A 16,676-nucleotide genomic window follows, 5' to 3' on the forward strand; every position below is an offset into this window, starting at 1 on the left:
GTGATGTGACGGCGGGTGTAATCATATCCTCCGCGCTGTTGACTGGAGTCCCAATGGGTGTAGTGTTGCGTGAAACGGCGTCAGCCGCCTGACGTGTCTTCAGACGGGTTGAAGTGCTTATTGAATGCTTTGCGACTGTTCAGTGACCGCGGTTGGAGGTGAGCGGTTGCCTTCTTCTTCTATAAATAGTGCCTTTGCCTCTCTGGTTATTTCTTATCTCTTGCTGTTCTCCGTTGCTTGCTTTCTTCCTCTCCTTGCATATCCACCATGGGCAAGAGCAACAAACGCAAGCGCGAGCCGACTCCTCCGTCAGAGGACTTTGGCAACTCGGAATACTCAGAGGAGGAGTTCTCCTCTGAGTCCGAGGGGTCTCCGGCTCCCGTCTCTCCCCCAGCATCGTCCGATGACTCGGACGACTCTCAAGGGATTGCCGCGGAGGTCTGGACGTACATCCGGGCCGTCGAGCGCTCCGGGCTCGAGGGCTCGGATGAGTCAGAGTACTCCTCGGATGAGGAGGACTCGGACGGTGGCGGCGAGGACGAGGACGACGACGACGACGACGGCGGCGGCGGCGACGACGGTGACGGTGACGGCAGCGGCAGGGGCGGCAACGGCGGCAGCAGGGGCGGCAACGGCGGCAGCAGGAGCGGCAGCAGAAGGGGCAGCAGCGGCGGCTGCAGCAGAAGGGGCAGCAGCAACAAGGCCAGTGGATAAATGCCACTGGTTTTTAGATATTAGTATAGATTAGAAGTAGTATAGTGAAATAATGTAGTAGTATTAGTAGTGTAGAGTAGTATAGAGTAGTGTAGTAGTAGTAGTAATGTAATGTAGTAATAGTAGGGAAGTATCAACTCGTGAAGAGTTGATTTGTAAGTTTATTATCTTCCCTTTTAATGAAAGAATGGCGTTGGCTTCTCCTTGGTAACTCGTCGTGCTTGTTTGTAAAACTGATTCCTTTGAGACAGTAGATGAGTAACTTGGGGATCACACTGACGCTTCCAGAAGTAGCTGCCGAGTAACTTTGTAGACGGTGTCGGCGTTTTAGAGGTAACACCGAGCAACTGAAAGGCGATGTCGACGTTTTAGAGGCAATGCCGAGCGACTGAACACTAAATCAGTGTTTTAGAGGCAACGCCGAGTGATTGGAAAGCGACGTCAGCATTTTAGAGGTAATGCCGAGCGACTTGGGATGATGTCAGAGGGCGACGTTAGCGCTTTAGAGGTAATACCGAGCGACTGAAAGGCGATGTCGGCGTTTTAGAGGCAACACCGAGCGACTGAGCACTATATCAGCGTTTTAGAGGCAACGCCGAGTGATTTGAAAGCGACGTCAGCATTTTAGAGGTAATGCCGAGCGACTGAACGCGAAGTCGGCGTTTTGGAGGCAACGCCGACCGACTGGAAGGCGGCGTCAGCATTTTTAGAGGTAATGCCGAGCGACTGAAACGAAATCGGCGTTTTGGAGGCAACGCCGAGTGATAGCAGGCCGCGCGAGCCAATTTGAGGACGATGGCCGAGTGATGAGGTGGCGCACCGGTGTTTTGGAGATAACTGCCGGGTTTCCACGTGGCATGCTGGGGTTTTGGAAATAACCGCCGGGTGATGACTGGGCACTTTTTGAAACGGTATCTGGCTCGAGAATATCCCATAAGAGCTGCACTTTTAGCCGCGTTTGCTTTCCGTGCCCTAGTTCTTGCTTTCCCGCTTCCAAATCCTCTCCGTCATTCGCCTTTCGCTCTGCTTGCTGGTAGAATCGAGATGGCACCCAAGAGGAAGACCGCGAGCTCGTCTGCTGTGGTGATTCCTCCAATCGACCCCAACAGCCAGTTGCCTTTCGCAGGTAACCACATGTCCATCATTTCTAAAACTGAGCTTCTTCACCTCGTATCTATCGGGGTTCTTGCTCCGCAAGAACTCTGTTCTTGGCGGATTTGCCATGGGTTTACTGTTCCGACAGAGGATACCCATGAGTCTGTTGTTTACGCCCCTTTTCTTCTTCGCGGCCTCGGTCTTCCCATCTCTCCCTTTTTCCGCGGCCTCCTTGATTTCTACCGTATTAACTTGACCCATTTGAACCCCAATTCAATTCTGCAAATCTCCATTTTCGTTCACTTATGTGAAGCCTTTCTTGGCGTGCTGCCACATTTCGATTTATGGAAATACTTGTATCATTGTCGCCCTGGGATGGCCGGGGGACAGCATCAGTTGGTCGGGGGTGCCAGCTTGGAGATGCGCCGCTGGAGGAAAACTGAATATCTTGAGATCCCCCTCAAGGATAGTATTAAGGGATGGCGCCTAGAGTGGTTCATACTTGAGAATTATGGGAATTCTCTCCCCTCCCGGTCGGGAAGGCAACCGGACGTTCGCACCCCAAGCTGGACCGAGTCTCCCACAGATCAGGAGGTAGCCGAGGCAGGTGTGTTGCTAGCTGAAGTTGGACTGCTGAAAGAGAGGGGTCTGACTGCTGAAGCTGTGGTTACTGACTTTGTTTTCAAGAATATTCAGCCACTGAAAGACAGGGCCTATCCAGCTTATCTGTATCGAGGGCTAGCCGACTCAACTCGGGTTACCAACAGGAGAATTCCTTCTGCAGACTTGGTGAGCCGACTTGAAATGATCCTCAGGGGCAAGGTGTCAAATGTTGGTGCTCCAGTGGCGTATTCAGCCTGGAACTTGCCTCCTCCTAAAGCCTTCACCCTTTTCGTGTCGAATCCGCCCATTACTGATGGCGGTTTGGGCCTTAGAGTGCGACCCTCTGCTGAAGAAGTCAATGCTTTGGTTGCTTCGCTTGGGGAGATTCCTGATGACGAACGGCAGGTTCATTTTGAGGTGCCTCTGAACCCTAGTGATGCAGATATAAGCGCTATGCTTGATTTGCTAGCTGAAGATTCATCCGATGCTGCTCCTGCTGGGACGTCGGCAGCGGTGCCCCTCCCAGAGGTTGATACGACTTTGGATGCTCAGAAACCTGTCAATACTTGCCCGAGGCGCCCTTGCCGAGCCAATCAGCCTGATCCTTCTGTTGATGAGCAGAAGAAGAAAAGAAGACGCCTCCGGCGAGTATCCAGCTTTGATCAGGACGTTGGTACCTCGGTTCCTGCTACTGAAGAAATGCCTGCGACTGGACTCGTTGATGCTGACCCCAATGGGTGTCCCCAGTCTGCTGCTGATCCCAATGTGGGTGCTCCATCTGTTGCTGACCCCAATGGGTGTGCTGTTTGTGTTGCCAATGTGGATGATGAGGAAGAAGAGACTGAAGCTCCTTTGACTCGGAAAAACAGTCGGCGGTTCATCGCCAGCGGCGAAAGTAGTGGAGTTCCCTCTCCTGCTTTGTCTGCCCTCATTGGTCTGCAAGAACTGTCCCTAGCCAACTTTGATCAGACTCTCGAAGATATGGTTCCAGAAGACTTGTTATCGGAGCCAGTGGATGATGGTGCAATGGAGGCTTGCGTCGACGTGCCTGATGCTGGGTTGAGGTCATCCCGTGCCTCGTCGACCTTAGAGCGCGATCTCGAGGGTCGGGAAGCTGACTTGGATTGTCCTGGTCCTATGGAAGTGGCTGAGGGCCCGTCAACCTTACAGGTGGTTACTGCGGGGAGCTTGGACCTCAAGAATGGTGCTGACACTAACCCAGCCCCCGAGGATGTCGTCGGGGATGACTTAGCTCGGGTGAAGAGTGTAAGCCACTGCCCAGCCCCCGAGGGTGCTGCCGGGGATGATCCGGCTCAAGTGGGCAGTGCCAACTATGACCCAGCCCCCGAGGGTGCCCAAGCAGGGTCTCCTTCCTGTACTTCCATGGACGTTCACGCGGGATCTCCTCCACACTCTGGCTGTATGGTGGTAGCCCAAACTTTGGATCAGGGAGTCGCTTTAGAGGGCAGCGTCCCCGCTGACCGAGTGTTGGGCTCTGTTGAAGGTACTGAGCTGATCTCTGTTGGTTCATTGCAAGCTGCTTCGGGTGGTGGCTTTACGCCTGCTTATCAACTGATCTCCTCTGATTTGGGGATCACTTCGTTCTTTTCCAACCTCCAGGTACTGTGATGTGTTTTAGCTTGATTTTCACATTGTATGAACTGCTGTCATCACCCTCATCTGTTTTCCTCATCAGGCTTTGGTGGATGGGATGGCCAGCCAGTTGAGATTGCAGGGTGCTTCCGTCCCAGAAGTGGCTTCGTCTCTTGCATGTTGGAATCCAGTGTCACTTCAACATCGCGTCTCTGAATTGGAGGCAACCAACGCTGGTTAAAGCCTTTTTGCTTCTCTTTGCCTTCACTGTGGACTTGCTTTACCTTCTGACCCCGTTTTGTTTGATTATCTCTTGCTAGGAATGACTCGGCAGATTTCAACTCTTGAGGAAAAACATTCCTGAGATCAGGCTGAATTGGTCCAGCGGTGTGCTGACTTCGAGGAGAAGTACTCTCAGAGCCAAACTGAACTAGGTCAAGTCTCTGCTGCCTTGGATGACGCCAATGCACTGAGTTCTTCTCTTCATGCTCAGCTCGATTCTGAAAAGGTAATTTACAAAACTGTGCCTTGTCTTGCTGTGTTCCTATTACTTGCTTGGTTTTTGAAGGAGCTGATTTTTGCTTGCAGGAAGAAAAGCGTATCCTTGCTGCTTCTCGTGACAATCTTGACAGATTGTATCGTGATTCTAGCAACTCGCTGACCATCTTGGAGAGGAGTCATCGCTTTACAATGGAGGAATTGGACAACCAACGTTGTAGGTTGCAGGAATCTGCGGATGAAGTGACCCGCCTCAAGCAGTTGATATCAGCAAAGGATGCCACCATCAAAGAACTCCGAGCTTCCAAGAAATCCATTGCCCAGGAGTTAGAGACTGCTCGACTGGCTACTAAAGTTGTCGAAGAAACTTCTGTTACTCTCAAAGCCCAGCGCGACAGAGCCATGGACAAGGCTATTCGGGCGGGACGAATCTTGATGAGGAGACCCGGCGTGGTTGTTCCTGAAGACATAAGGGCTGACGTGAATGCTGCCCCCGATTCCTCGAGTCGCCCTTCTTCGTCGGTCGCCCCTGAGAAAGACATTGCGAAATAGAGAAACATTTTGCGTGCTTTGAGCGCGCGGTTAGCATGATCGAGTATTTGTTAGAGGACATCAGTTCAGCGTTCGAATGATATAATTACTCTCTTATTGTATCAGAATTCATCAGTTCGTAAATTTGCAGTAATGAAACGACGCACGATGATTATGAGATTTGTTTGCGGGATATAGAAGTCACCCCCTGAATTGCATAGGCATGTGTATGTTGCTCCGCCTTAAGTCGTTGCCGACTTAAGTCGATTGTTCTGTTAGTAGGGCATAGTGGTCACCCTGAGTTAAGTAAGCGTGAGCATGTTGCACCGCCTTAAGTCGTTGCCGACTTAAGTCGATTGCTCCGTTAGTAGGGCATAGTGGTCACCCCGAGTTAAGTAAGCGTGAGCATGTTGCACCGCCTTAAGTCGTTGCCGACTTAAGTCAATTGCTCCGTTAGTAGGGCATAGTGGTCACCCCGAGTTAAGTAAGCGTGAGCATGTTGCACCGCCTTAAGTCGTTGCCGACTTAAGTCGATTGCTCCGTTAGTAGGGCATAGTGGTCACCCCGAGTTAAGTAAGCGTGAGCATGTTGCACCGCCTTAAGTCGTTGCCGACTTAAGTCGATTGCTCCGTTAGTAGGGCATAGTGGTCACCCCGAGTTAAGTAAGCGTGAGCATGTTGCACCGCCTTAAGTCGCTGCCGACTTAAGTCGATTGCTCCGTTAGTAGGGCATAGTGGTCACCCCGAGTTAAGTAAGTGTGAGCATGTTGCACCGCCTTAAGTCGTTGCCGACTTAAGTCGATTGCTCCGTTAGTAGGGCATAGTGGTCACCCCGAGTTAAGCGTGAGCATGTTGCACCGCCTTAAGTAGTTCTCCGGAGTTCCGAAGGTGACTGGCATGTAGATGTGGCCCAGCGGGTATTCCCCTTCCGTCGGCACGATGCCGAAGAAAGGAGTGTCCGACTCGTGGAGCTCTTTGAGGTGAACTCCCAAGCCTTGAAGTGTCCGGGGGAAGGTGACGTTGATGCTGCTCCCCCCGTCCACTAGCACCTTCTTTACCCGGCTCTCTCGGATCACCGGGTCGACGAGGAGCGGGTATTTGCCTGGATGGTCGAAGTTGAGCCATTGATCTTCCCGAGTGAAAGTGATCGGGTGCTCCGACCACCGGTATGGAGCGGGAGGACCGGTGGTCGCCACCAGTATCTGGCGGTCATTGAGCTTTTGTTGTCTTTTGTTCTCCTACGACCCATGTCCGCCGAAGATGACATTGACCTCCCTGTCGACGCGTGGGAAAGCTCCTCCTCCTCCCCCCTCCTCCTGCTGATGGGGTTGTCGTGGTTCATCTGGTCCTCCCCTCGGCGGAGGAGGAGGCAGAGGTTGGAAGGGTCGGCCGTGCCCGATGGAGTGCTTGAAGTCCCGGCAGTTACGAAGAGTGTGGCGCATGTCTTTGTGGTACGGGCGCTGGGCGTCGAGGATGTCGTCCAGCGTGCGCTCGCCTCCGCGAGGTCCTCCTTGGGCGCGAGAGGCAGGTGGTCCGGCGGCGTGTACTTCTTCGCGAGGCCTCTTCTCCCATCGTTTGTCGGGTGGCTGGTTCGTGTCGCGTCGTGGTGCTACCGGTGCGGGCTTCGTTCCTCCGATGAGGTCCTGGGCCCGCTCGTCGACGGTGATGTAGAGGTCGACTTCCCGGAACAGCTCCTCGGAGGTAGTCGGCGCCTTCTGCAGTATGGCTCGGACGAAAGCCGAGTCGTTGGATCCTCTGTAGAAGTCCTCGATCACGGCTGCCTCCGTGACCTCGGGGATACGATTTCCCATGGTCTGGAACCTTTTGAGGTACGATCGGAGAGTCTCATCCCCCCGGCGCTTGATGGATTTGAGGTCCCATGGTTGCGCCGGCTTGTCGGAGAGGGACTGGAAGTTGGCGGTGAAGCGTCGACTGAAGTCCCCCCAGTTGTCGATGCAGTGTCGGGGTAGATGTCGCAGCCATTGTAGCGCGTCTTGCCCAAGGACGATGGGTAAATACGCGGTCATCACATCTTCGGACGCCCCGGCAGCTCGAGCAGCGGTGGTGTAGACAGCTAGCCAACCCCCTGGATCCTGCTTAGGTTCATATTTGTCGACATTGGATACCTTGAAGTTGGGAGGCCATTGAATGGCCCTAAGGCGCGGAGTAAGAGCGGATACTCCGCACGTGTCCTCCTGTCGTCGGGGACGATGTCTGTCCCGGGGAGGGGAGTTGTGGTTGTGGTTCCTCGACCGTCCCCGGGTGGTTCCGCCAGTTGAGGCCGTTGCCGACTCAGTTCTGGTGGCCTGGCTCTGAGCCGGGACGCCATGATCCCTGTCGTACTCCTCCCGACGGCGAATCTCGTTCTCATGCCGCCGTTCGCGTGAATCGTTGATGGAGCTTCGCGCATCTCGGCGACTGTTGATGGCGTGTCGTAAATCGTTCAGCGGGTGAGCAAGCGGTAGAAGATGGTTGGCTGCCTGGGTGAACAGGCATCGATAGCCCTCAGCGTCGGGAGTTCGAGGAAGTCCATCAGCTATCCAAGCTAGTACCCCTCCGACTTCGCTCGGCGTGTTCATAGCTCGGGCAAAATCGGGATTCAGGTTGCGCCCGAAGAATGGATTCTCCCGGCGTTGCCTTGCATCTTGCCCGGCTTGTTCTTGAGCTCGTCGGCGATCACGTCGTCGGGAGTTCCTTCGTTCTTTGAAGACGCGTTCTTCTGGAGTTTCTCCTATCTCCGAGACCTCATCTCGCGAGACAGGCTGCTCCGGATCCCGTTCTCCGGCCGTGTGATGTCGTCGAACGTTCCTGCGCCGATTCCTCCGTCGGCGGGATTCTCGTTGAGGCGGTTCTTCTCCGGGTGCGGTCGGCTCGTCGTCGGAGACGGTAGGCGACTCCACTCTCCCGATGAAGAGGACGTCGGGGTAGAATGGTGCTGCTGTCGTGGCGACCTTCTTTCCGTTCTCCTTTGAGGTCGGAGGAACGGAAAGAACAATTTGCTTCTCCCTGGTCTCCTTCTTCCTCGCGATCTGTGTCCATTCTTTTGTCGGGGAAGTAGACAGTGGAGTTTTCCGGGTCAGCGAGCCCTCGGCCCCCGACTTTCCGGAGACGATCTTTTTCCGAAGAGCTGGAGGTTGCGCTTCTCCGGTATTTTCGGAGTTCGTTGGAGGAGACTCCCTTTCCGGTGGATCCGCGATACGGTGTAGAATTCCCTCTTCATCCGCTACAGATGAGATTGTTCCGAAGCAGAATACGGATCCGGGGCGCAGGGTGATCTTGCTGTAGAAGGTGACAGCCATTGAGCTAGCTTCGATCGTCGACACACCCCCTACCTGGCGCGCCAGCTGTCGGTGTTTTGGGTCCGACTGCACACCCGGGGTTGCCCCTCGAGGTGTTTTTAGGAGTAGGACGGTGTCGACAACTGTAGCAAAATGGTTCGTGTCGATTGCACGAGGGACAGTGGACAAGATTTACAGGTTCGGGCTGCTTAGAGACGCGTAACACCCTACGTCCTGGTGAGTATGTTTGGTGAACGAGGTTACAAAAGAGCTCTCTGGATTGAGAATACAGAGAGTTGACGTGGGTGGCTAAGTAATAGGGTCGATCGATCTGAAGGGGTGCCCCCTAGGCCTTATATACTCGACCGTGGGGCACTACATGTGGATATGATAACAACAAGTAGCTAAAAGATAGTGAACCTCTTGAGTTTATCCCTGCGTAACCCTTGCCGACTTATCCTTGCATGGCTCCGTTGCATGGGGGCTCCAGCGCGGGAAAGTCGGATCTCTGTTGTGGTTACTCGCTCGACGTTGTGGGCCGTCCGGGTTTGCTCCAATCCGGCCTCATGTCGATCTGCTTTGTTGGTTGCTTCTCCCCAGGCCCACGAAAGAATGACCTCACGATTTATTCGGCCCTTGGGCCTTTCGTGAGGTCTTTTACTCTTTTAGTGGACCCGGGGGATATCTATCCCCCACAGTAACCTCCCCCCTGAAAGTGTGCATAGAAGTTTTGAATACTTATAGGAGACATGCACTTTGATTTGATATCAAGAGGGGTAAATTATCTACAATTCGAGCTTTGGCACATATAAGTTAAATGATACCAATTGTAGGATATAAGTTTCTGAAGCATTAGTGTCATTTACTTAGGGATGTTGAATAAGCTATGTGTCGTGCTTAATTAAACATTTTAGACCATGTAGGTTAGCTCAAGATTATGAATTGAAAACAAGCAATCATACCATGTGATTTACCTAGTATGCATGCATTGTTAATCTCAAATAAGTACAAAATGAATACTAGGCATGAAAGGTAAAACTAGATACAAGAAAATAGATACAAATATATAAAAACAAGAAATACAACAATTCTAGTTACCTTAGTCATGGGTGGGGAAATTTGGGTCCAAAATATTCACTAATCCACTTGGCAATAAACTTGATCCAATATGATGTATCCCATGATATACATCCCAAATTTGCCAAGTCTCCAGATTTCCCGTCGTCCTTCGGACTACTCACTTCCCTTTCGGGATCCAAACCTTCTTGGTGCTTTTCATAGTTGAAATTATTTCCTTTGGCACCCAGATGCGTTTGGCCCCCTTTCCTTTGCTGGCTTGCTTGTTGGCCTTGGTTGCTATCACCTTTCCATTCTTTTTCTTCTTGATCAAATATGGTGTAGTAGCCTTTTTGTCCACCTTGTTGATGTAGGTGTTGGAGATTTTGTTTGTTGGCTTTTGCTTGAGCTTTTGCCTTTGCTTATCCCCAGTCATCGCCTTGCATTGGAAAGACTTATGGCCTTCCTTGTGGCATAACCTACAAATCACGGTTTCGCCTTCCACAGGCTTGTTCACTCCCGCAATGGTGTTATCCTGTGGAGGTTAGATTTGTTTGGCTTTGCCTTTCTTGTCATACAAAGCCTTGCCAAGGCGAGCCACTTCTTGCCTTAATTGCTCATTTTCCTTTGCAACCTCATCCGAACATGTTTCTACAACAATATTCTCAACAAGAACTTGGTTGCAGGGGTTAGAATCATCAATTAAATCAAAGCAAGAAGTAGAAGCATCTTTCTTAATAATTTCAGGAATTTCAACTAAAGATGCCCCTGGGGTGCTACCAATGTTTTCTAGCTTAGTAGTTAGCTCATTATTGTGTATGCTAAGAATTTCCATTTTCCCTAGCAAATTTTCAATAGCTTCTTGGGAGCTAGCTAACTTAGCCTTAAGTTTTTCATTCCTTTTAACAAGGCCATCATCGGTAGCAGTGCATGGAGCACTAGTTTCTAAGTGCTCAATTTTAGTTGATAGCTCACAATTCAAATTTGCAAATGTTTCAAATTTTTCTAGCAAACATTTATAATCATTTTGGGAGCTAATCAACTTACTTTTCAAGGTTTTAAGTTGAGCATTTTGCTTAGTGCAAACATCCTAGAAAAATTTAACGGCTTCCGCAAGCTCATCTACGGAGGGCTTTCCCCCACCTTCATCATCACTACTACTTTCATCACTAGAGGATGGAATGCTCATTTTACCTCTTGCCATAAGGCATTTGCGTGATGACCATGATGAGGACCGGTGGCTGCGCATCCTTTGAGGTTCATCTTCGCTTGAAGAATCATCCCAAGTTTTGACACTTGTTAGCGCCTTGCCTTTGCTCCTCTCCTTTTTGGGTTCAGCCATAGTTGGACAGTTGTCTCTGAAATGGCCCTTCTCCCCCATGCGAAGCATCCTCTCTTTCTTTGCTTTTTCTTGTCAATGTTAAAGAGAAGATCATCTACCTGCAGGGGCACACCCATTAGATTAATCTTGCGGATCATCCCCATTACCTTTCCGACGCGTCAGATTGTTTTTTCGTCCTCGGAGGATGATGTTGATGGTTGATTATCTTTACCATCATCACTTTCTTCTTCTTACTCTTCTTCACTTGAGGAACTTAGAGTGGGAGCCTTCTTTTTACCCTTCCTTTCATCACATGCAAAACCATATAGCCTTGAAGAAGTTGGCTCCTCTCCCTGACACATTTTTCGCGATATTTCAAAAGCCGCGATTTTCCCAATCACAATTGTCGGGGTCATTGTACTCAAGTCCTCCATGTTGTGAAGAATAGTGATGATGCTCCCATATCTTTGTTTTGGTAGCAAGGAGATAATCTTCCTCACAATGTCCGCATACCTAGCTTATTTATGCCAATAGAATTGAGCTCATTGATGATTAGGTTTAAACGAGAATACATATATCTAACAAGCTTATTATCTTTCATAGCAAAAGGATTATACTCATTTAAGACTAGGCAATGTTTTTGCTCACGGACATTGAATGTGTCGTCATGGAGCTCATGCAATTTTAGCCAAATCTCATTAGCAGTTTTCAATGTAAACACTTGATTAAAAATATCCATGTTAAGAGATTCGTACAAGCAATTTTTGGCTCTAGCATTTAAATGAATTTCTTTTTCCTCACTTGTGGTGGTTTTCTCGGGATTCTTGGGGAGTTTCATCCCGTCACGAGTGACTCTCCAAACACCTAGATCAACAGCGTCTAGGTAACAAGCCATTCTAGCACTATAAAATATGGGAAGTTAGTGTCATCAAAGTGTGGTGGCCTATGGGTATCCATCCCTTCCTCTGAAAAGCGTCGACTCTTTTAGCGGTGAAGCTAAAGTGTTTCAAATGAGCCAAACCAGGCTCTGATACCAATTGAAGGAAACAGGTGATGCCTAACAGGGGGGTGAATTAGGACTTCTAAAACTTTCACTAAACTAGGCCATACATAAATCCTTAGAGCAAAACCTATGTAAATAATCAAACTAGAATGTGTAGACTAGGTTTTGTCTAAGTGTTGCTATCTCTACCGCAATGGCTAAGTTTCAATCTACACTATATAAGTATAAAGACAAGATTGAAACTTAAATGCTTAATATAAATGCGGAAGCTTAAAGAGCAAGGTAGAGATACAAACTCTTGTGGATGACGCATGTATTTTTACCGAGGTATCCGGAACCACGCAAGGTCCCAACTAATCCTCGTTGGTGCCCCTACACAAAGGGAAGCCCACGCGAGGGCCAAGCACCTTGGTCGAGTAACTTTGTAGAGAGCCATGGGCCTTCTCCACGTGCAAGTGGTGCTCCGCTTCCGGCTCCTCTCGGACGCTCCCCACTGTCTCTACTATCGAGTTTCCGGCTGAAAATGTCACGGGCCTCGTTCCCTCCGGTACACGGTGGCGGCCGTGACACAAACGCGGTTGTCACGGTCTCGCAACACTCTCGCCCCACTCGGTACAATTACAACAGCTCACACAAGAGCTGAGGGGTTGTGTGGTTTATCTAAACTCACTCAACTAACTAGGATTCACCTAGAGCAAGTGCTAGAGCGATCTAACTAACCTAAGCACTTCACAAAGCACCTACGCTAATCACTGAGTGATTCTATTAAGAACTTGGGTGATGAGGTCTTGGAAATGTGAACTATGTGCCTTGGTATGTCTCTTGGGCTCCCACACCTCCAAATGACAGGTTGGGTGAAATATATATAGGCCCCAACTCAAATATAGCCGTTGGAAAGCAATTCTGCAGCTTTCTGCGGCGCAACGGACAGGTGCACCGGACTGTCCAGTGGTGCACCAGACATGCCACGTGTTCTAGCCGTTAAAGGTAGCCGTTGGAGCTTCCGAAGATGGCGCACTGGACGGTCCGGTGTGCACCGGACAACCCATACTCGCTTGTCGTATTTTGGCCATAACTTTTAGCTCTGAACTCCGATTTCGATGATCTTGTACTTTTTGGAAAGCTTATGAAATTATATACATCTCAGAGTTGAAGCCATGTCAGTTTGAGTAGATTTGATTTTGTGAAACACTTTCAATTCAGTCAGCCCTTCCTCTCAACTTTGTCAACTTTACTTTTGTTTTGCAGCTTTGTATCTCACTTCTACTTCTTGATGTGTTGTACTCTTAGCATGTATAAAGTGTCTTCAATATGACTTTGTAATGTTTTCTATGGGTCTTATAATGTCTTCTTTGATGTGTTGCATCCTCAGAGCCTCAGTCCAATCCACTTCGCATCCTATGAACTACAACACACAAACACTTTAGGAAATACATTAGTCCACATGTTATGTTGATCATCAAACACCAAAACCTATTGAGCTAAATGGCCCGGGTGCATTTTCCTATTGATTGATGGGCAACTATACAAACAAGGAATAAGTTAACCTATGCTCAAATGCATTACAGCGATCGAGGCATTGAACTCCTTCGAGAAGTCCACAGAGGAACATGTAGATCACATTTAGGACCCAGAGCCCTCACCGCTAAGGTCACGCACCAAGGTTTCTACTGGCCTGCAATCATGTGCGTAGCAAACCGAGTGGTCCACTTGTGCGAAGCGTGCCAAAAATTCTCACCTAGAACGGGTGCCCCCTCGTAGTTCACAAAGCTTATCGCCCACACCTGGTCGCTACAACGATGGGGCCTTGATATCGTCGGACCATTAGCTACTACGCAAGTTAACCTCAAATTTGCTTTCGTTGCAGTAGAATATTTCACCAAGTGGATCGAAGCATGAGTTGTATCAACGATCACAATGAAGACATCACAGAAGTTCTTCTGGCAGAACATTGTCTGTCACTTTGGAGTCCCCTCCGAGTTGATGATAGACAATGGAAAACAATTTGACAACCAAGATTTCAGGGAATTATGTACTTCCATCGGTATGTAGGCAGTCTTTGCGTCAGTCTACCACCCACAATCTAACGGGTAGTAGAGCACGCAAATGGTAAAATCTTCACTGCAATAAAAAAGAGACTTTTAGAAGACAAAAAGGGCAAGTGGGCCGAACAATTACCTGAAGCTATTTGGCCACTTAACACAACCGAGTCTCGTGCCACCGGATTCACTCCATTCAGGCTGATGTACGGATCAGAGGCAATGACTCCACACGGGCTCAAGCATGGCTCACCTCGAACAAACTCCAAGGCCATCCTAGACATTGACGAACTAACATCAAAAGACCTCCTCAATGGGGATCGTGTCAATGCTGTCACACCCAGTTTTGGGGCAAAACCAAATGCATAGCATATATATGCCAGGATCTATTTTCCACACATATGTTGACGTTACAAGTGTAATATATCAAAAGACAATGTAATAAAGGCGTAAAGAGAGTAGAGTAACTTTATTACATCATCCAGACCATAGTATCTTAAAAAGTATCATTATCAAAGTACAACAGAATTAAACATGGACACTCTTCCACAAGAAGGTGACTGGCGCATCGTTAGACTTAATACTCGTCGAGATCATCTGCAAAGTCTTCTTCATCACCCACTGATCAAAATATTAGCAAGGGGTGAGCTCACTTATGGTTAGGGCTCAGCAAATGGGAGGACTAATGCGAGTTTAACAAGGTAAGCTATGGTTAAGCGATAAGCATTTTAGTTGGTCAATATTTTATTAACAACGCCTAACTTACTAATTGTAAGTGTATCCCAAAATTTCCAATTAAACATAAGTACATGATTATACCTCAAAAACACTTAAGTGAAACCACTTAAGCAAACCATTTGTGAATCATCGGATCAGGATTTATTTTCCATCTTTAAGTTCAATTATCATGTGAGGGTCCAGGTTGCTCTTAACCGTGAGCATGACTGACATATCAGTTTTACACTCTGCAGAGGTGGTACAACTTTACCCACAAGCCATGTATCCCATCTAGCCTAGGTTGTACGGATCCGTAAACACTGCCGAGGTGAATGGCTAGGGATCCATTATGAGGTTTTCACAAAATACACTTAGTACAAAACAACCCTCTAAGATTTCTAAGTCGGTGTGGAGGCCCTCTAGGCGAGGCAGCTTAGCCAAGACTACGTCCCCATGTTAACATGAGCTGCCACCATCATCCACTCCCCCTCTTGCCCATCTTTCAGGAAAGGTTGCTAAGTACTAAGCAAATTAAGCTAATTACCAAAGCCATGATAGCACTTATGGTTGCACTGTTATCCTGGGTGGTCACTCCATGTTTCGTTTAATAAACTTTGATATTATTTAATCATTAGATTAAAAACAATAATATACATTTCATTTTTGGAACAATAATATCTTCAAAGAGTGACATCACAGTAATAAAATTTAGCAATAGCATAAATACTAAGCATAGCTTTATGGTTGGTATTTCTAAGTAATCCTATTTAGACAAAAACCCATCAAGTTATGCAAATATTCAAAAGCAAACATTATTATATGTATTATTTGGGTACGAACAGAAATGCAGAGGGAGAATCCAGTTGCCTTGCTCAAAAGTGTCTTGCGGGTGTTCCTCAAACGTATTTTGGTCTTCTACCACGAAATCAGCTTCTAATATAGATTCGTACATCGTACATACAAAAAAAACGTACACCAATAAATAAACATACACCATTACACAAATAATCGTACACAATACAAATCACACTTATAAAAGGAAGACGTCTAAAATAGAACTTGATTTGTAACTGTAATATAAGTCTACTCACATCGACGTCCATCTCATTTGCTATGACATAAAATACTAATTTTTGTTTCGAGAATTCACTAGTGAAAACTATATGACAAATTGACTATGAAAGTACGTATTATATAAATTCATTTATATTAATATAGATGTAGCGCTAAACCAAACTCTAGGGAGCTAGATTAATTAAATAATTAATTATTTTTATCGGAAAGCCCATGGGTTATTTTTTTTAACTTTTCATATACAAATCTACATCACGCCATAATAATATTTAAGAGACACATAATCTAAGGACCATTAGATAACTAATTTTAAACTACTATTTAAACTATGGTTGCCACGATCACTAGTTCAACTGTTTCAACACTTTCAGATGAATAGTCTAAATCTCTATTTATTACCACTAAGTATAAGTTTTATGGGTGAAAAAATTAAATATAAAACTAAACAATAATTTGAGAGCAAGATAATTAAATAATTGCCTTTCTACTAGTTTTAACCAAGAATAGTGAGTCTACTTTTTTTTATTTTCTTATTTAGAAAACTATTTCTAAGCACCTTTATCAAACGTTATTTAAAATACATAATGAAAAGCATTAAAATATCTACATTAAAATTATTAGCACATAATTATGAAGCTAACAAAACAATATTTAACTTATTTCTGTTTGAAATACCCGTTTTATTATGAACACACTACTATAGAGACACATATTTAATTATTCGTAGAATTGAAGGGGTAGAAAATAAGAATCTAGGACCCCTTCCTAAATGAAAAAATTGCTATTTTAGCCCTTCTAACGTGGGCTCTCTGCTATTATGTGACCCTCTGTCTATGACTTGTGTGACCATTTATGTTTATGATTTATGAGCTTGGTGGTAAAATAGAGAAGTCTAAACCTGAGAGTGACAAAATAGCAAATTCCCCCCTTCTAAATACATTTGTATTGCTGCAGAAAGTGTGGGCATAAATTACAAAAGACCAGTGGCCAAAAAATGAAAATTGGTCATCTTCTATCTCTAGTTCTTGCGTTCGCAGCAGCTCATCGACAAATGAAGGGAGGAGAGAAATTGCGTTGGGCTCGACGATGAGCAGGGGAGGGGCTGGCGAGTGTTCGGCGAGCAGGAGCAGGGGTCGACGCGGGCACAGCGTCAAG

The sequence above is a fragment of the Zea mays genome, chromosome 1 (assembly GCF_902167145.1).
Source record: "Zea mays cultivar B73 chromosome 1, Zm-B73-REFERENCE-NAM-5.0, whole genome shotgun sequence".
NCBI lineage: Eukaryota > Viridiplantae > Streptophyta > Magnoliopsida > Poales > Poaceae > Zea > Zea mays.